We start from the raw sequence: 4,846 nt of genomic DNA on the forward strand, positions 1-4,846 counted from the left end.
GGTTTCCAGGACACCACATTAGACTCCTCCTGAGAGGGGAGGTTTCTAGAAGATCTACTCCAGACTTCTCCCGAGAGGGCAGTTTTTAGGACCCCACCACCACTTCACCCTCCTCCTGACAGGGTGGTTTCCAGGACCCCCACTTCAGGCTCTGGGGGCCCGTATACCATCAATTAAACAACCGTGCTCCTCCTGGTCTGTAAGAGTCTCTTCTCTCTGCGCATGTTTTCTGGTTTGTAAAATGGAGCTGGGAGGAACCAGCTCTTCCCAGAATCTTCCCATGAACCAGCTGTTCTGACTTCAGACCCTCTCTGGGGCCTGCCCTCTTCTCTGCTGGTGGACTCCTGGTGGTCTTCCCAAGACAAAGCACCAGAGAACCATCCTCTAACAAGACCTCCTGCCTCCTCCCCAGGCAGGGTCTGATGAGGGAAGCCCAGGGGCTCATGGCAGCCCTAGAGGAGGGGCTTCCTGGAGGAGAGGTGATGGAGCAGGCTGTCAGTAGGACCCTTGCCATTCTCAGTGTGTGTGTGTGTGTGACTGGTTTTCACCCTCTGCTGGACTGGAGCCCTGAACACAAGGATAAGGCTGTCCCGCTCCAAGGAGCTTGTGTGCATGGGACAGGTTACTAGAGAAAGGCCCAGATGATGTGCAGCGCAAGACTCAGCACTGCCCAGGGGTTAGGTCCAGGGTAACTGCCCAGGATCAATGTAGGGAATTGTGTGTGGAAGCCCCTGAGGGTGTGTGGAGGTCCCAGGGGGGATGGTGGGCAGAGGTGGGGTGGACTCAGGAGTTGTAGGGAAGGAGGAGATAGAGACCACAGGGCTGGAATGGAAGCTCCTAGGGTGGGTGGATGGTTAGGCAGCTCCCTAGAAAACAGGTTGAGAGGCTGCCCAAGCTCTGGGAGGGGCAGAGGGGCTGAGGAGCCAGCTGGAGAAAGAGTAAGATGTAGGGGCTCAGCCCCATGCCCAATCCTAGTTGAGGACCAAAGAATTGATGGTCCAAACAGGCAGACCTGCTGATAGTGAGAGAGGACACTACAAATTAACTAAAATCATATCACTGGTTGTTGTTGTTGTTAAGTGCCGTTGAGTCGGTTCTGACCCATAGCGACCCTGTACAGGGTTTCCGAGGGTGTAAATCTTTACGGGAGTAGAAAGCCTCATCTTTCTCCCGCGGAGCCGCTGGTAGTTTCGAACCACTGACCTTAAGGTTCGCAGCCCGATTCGTAACCACTACGCTACCAGAGCTCCACTGGTTGGCTGTTGATTTATTAAGAAGTCCATTTGATTATGTTACTTGCTGTTCTTAGATGCCGTCGAGTTGGTACCCACTCATAACTACCTTATGCACAACTAAACAAAGCACCGCCCGGTCCTGCGTCAACCTCACAATCACTGCTGCCGCCACTGTGCCCATCCATCTCATTTTTTCACTGACCTCTTTTTACCTGATGCTTTCATGATGTCCTTCTCCAGGCACTGGTTCTTCCTGACAATATGTCCAAAGTCTGAGAGACAAAGTCGGACCATCCTGCATCTAAGGAGCATTCTGGCTGTACTTCTTCAAACACAGATGTGGGGGTTTTTTTTGGCTGTCCATTACTTTTTAAATTCTTCTACAAGACCATTTATAAAGTGTGTCAATTCTTCTATAGTTTTCTTAATTCATTGTCCAACTTTCACATGCTTATGAGGCTACTGAAAATACCTTGGCTTGGGCCAGGCGCACCTCAATCCTCAAACTGACATCTTCGCTCTTGACTAATGCAATGCATTGTTTGATTTCTTGACTGCTGCTTCCATGAGTGTTGATGATCAATCGAGCAAAATGAAGTCTTTGACAACTTCAGTCTTCTCTCCATTTATACGGATGTTGTTTATTGGTCCAGTGGTGAGGATTTTTGCTTTCTTTACATTGAGGTGAAACCCAGACCTTAAAGTTGTGGTCTTTGGCCTCCATCAGTAAGTAATTTAAGTCCTCTTCACTTTCAGCAAGCAAAGTTGTATCATCTGCATATCGCAGGTTATTAATGAGTCTTCCTCCAATCCTGATGCCATGTTTTTCTTCCTATAATACATCTTCTGGAGTTATTTGCTCAGCATACTGATTGAATAAATTTGGTGAAAGAATACAACCCTAGTACACAACTTTCCTAATTTTAAACCATTCATTTTTTACCTTATTCTGTTTAAACAACTACCTCTTGGTTCAGGTACACATTTCTCATGAGCACAATTAAGTGTTCTGGAATACTCATTCTCCACAGTGTTGTCCATAGCTTGTCATGATCCACACAATCGAAAGCCTTTGCGTAGTCAATAAAGCACAGGTAAACATCCTTCTGATATTATCTGCTTTCAGCCAAGATCCATCGGACATCAGCAATGATATCTCTTGCTCCACGGCCTCTTCTGAATCCAGCTTGAACCTCTGGAAGTTCTCTGTCAATGTATGCTTGCAGCTGTTTCTGTATTACCTTTAGTAAAATTTTACTCGCATAGGATATCAAAGAGATTGTCCGATGATTTCCGCATTCCGTTGGGTCCCCTCTCTTTGGAATGGGCACAAATACGGGTCTCTTCCAATCAGTCTGCCAGATAGTCGTCCTCCAAATTTCTTGGCAGAGATGAGTGAGTGCCTCTTGTGCTGCCTCACTTTCTTGAAAAATTTCAATTTTTATTCCATCAATTCCTGGCACCTTGTTCTTTGCCAACCCATCCATTGTTATTGTTATGTGCTGTGGAGTCGGAACATCTTTCTAGTATTCTCTGCTTTCGACCAAGATCCATCTGATGTCAGCAATTATAATCCTGGTTCCACATGCTTGCCTGAATCCAACTTGAATCTCTGGCAGTTCCCTGTCAACACATTGCTAGAGCAGGTTTTAAATAATCTTTAGCAAAATTTTACTTGCATGCAATATTAATGATATTGTCTGATAATTTCCGCATTCCATTGGGTCATCTCTCTTTGGAACGGGCACAAATATGGATCTCTTTCTATCAGTTGGTCAGGTAGCTGTCTTCCAAATTTGTTGGCAGAAATGAATGAGTGCCTCCAGTGCTGCATCAGTTTGTTGAAAGATTTCAGTTTGTATTCCATCGATTTTTGGATCTTTATTCTTTACCAATTCCTTCAATGCACTTTGGACTTCTTCCTTCAGGATCATTGGCTCTTGATCATATGCTACCTCTTGAAATGGTTGAACATGGACCATTTCCTTTTGGTACAGTGACTCTGTGTGTTCCTTCATCTTCTTTTGATGCTTTTTCATCTTTTCCTTTCCTTTCAGCGTCATTCAATGTTTTACCCACAGAATCCTTGAGTATTTCAAGTCGAGCCTTGGATTTTTTTCTTCAGTTCTTTTACCTTGAGAAATGTTGAGCATGTTCTGCCCTTTTATAGTAATTTAGCTGCAGATTTTTGCACATTTTGTTCTAATATTTGATTTTATCTTCTCGAGCTGCTCTTTGAAATTTTGTTATGTTAGTGGACCGCTTCAAGACCTTTTAAAAAATAATAAGATAATTTAAATAAAATTCATCCGGGTGCACTGTTGTTGTTGTTAAGTACTGTGGGTGCAGTGCTGATTTATAGTGGCCCTGTATAGGATTTCTGAGAAGCAACTGGTGGATTCGAACTATCAAACTTGCAGTTAATTCCCCAGTGCTTATACTACGGCACCACACCAGGACTTCCTAATGTGCATTGCTGTTGTTGGTAAGCACCATCCAATTGGTCCCAACTCATAGAGACCCTGTATAGGGTTTCTTAGTCTTTAAATCTTCATGAGAACAGAAAGCCTCATCTTTCTCCCACGGAGCAGCAGGCGGACTCAAACCTTCGACCTGTGGTTGGCAGTCCAGTGCTTATCATATGAAGCCTAGTTTCACCTTGATACTGCCATTGGAACATTCAAAATAACATACTCACATTCACATCTTGGGACAGCTTCTTAACTCAGCTGTTTCCATCTGCCATGGATACTTTTCTGTATTGTGCATTTAAAAAATATATTGTCTTTTTCTTGTTTTTCGAATGGGTTTTACTTTTCAGAGCAGTTGTAGGTTTATAGAAAATGTGTGCAGAAAGTAAAGAGAGCTCTGGTATACTCACTCCCTCCTTACCCACAGTTTCTCCACTGTTAATATCTTGCATCTTTATAAGGGGCCTTGGTGGTGCAGTGGGTTAGGCACAAGGCTGCTAACCTCCAGGTGGTTGGTTCAGACCCACCAGCAACTCCACTCCGGTAATGATTTGAATCTCAGAAACCAGATGGGACAGATCTGCTCTACAAGGTCCCTGTGAGCCAGCGACCACTGGATGACAGAACAGGTTTGCATCCTTGTGGTGTATTCGTTACATTCAACTAGTCAATATTGATACGCTGTTACAAACTCAATTCCAGAGATCACAGAAGGCTCCCTCTAGGTGTGTTACAGCTTTGTGAATTTCCACAAAGACACAATGTTCTTGGATCTCTCAGTACAACTGCCCTAGCAATGCCCTGGACCCCATCTTTTCACTCCTCCCTCCCCTCCCCTAGCAATTACTGATCTTTCCACTGTCTCTGGTTTTGCTTGGGAGTGTGCTGTTTCTTTAGGATAAGCACTGGACTGCTAACCATACATAGGTTGGTGGTTGGAGCCCACCAGCTGCTAATGCAAAGATTTACAGCCTCTGACTCAGAATCCCTATTCAGGGTCACTATGAGTCAGAACTGACTCAGTGGCACTTAAAAACACAACACCAAGGAACAAACAAGATGGCGGATCGGGTGGACGTATAGCAGAGAGCTCCGCCAACAACAACACAGAATACCCGACCAAGCAGGCTCAGGGGCTGG

Source organism: Chrysochloris asiatica, unplaced genomic scaffold (genome assembly GCF_000296735.1).
Source record: "Chrysochloris asiatica unplaced genomic scaffold, ChrAsi1.0 scaffold00097, whole genome shotgun sequence".
Lineage (NCBI taxonomy): Eukaryota > Metazoa > Chordata > Mammalia > Afrosoricida > Chrysochloridae > Chrysochloris > Chrysochloris asiatica.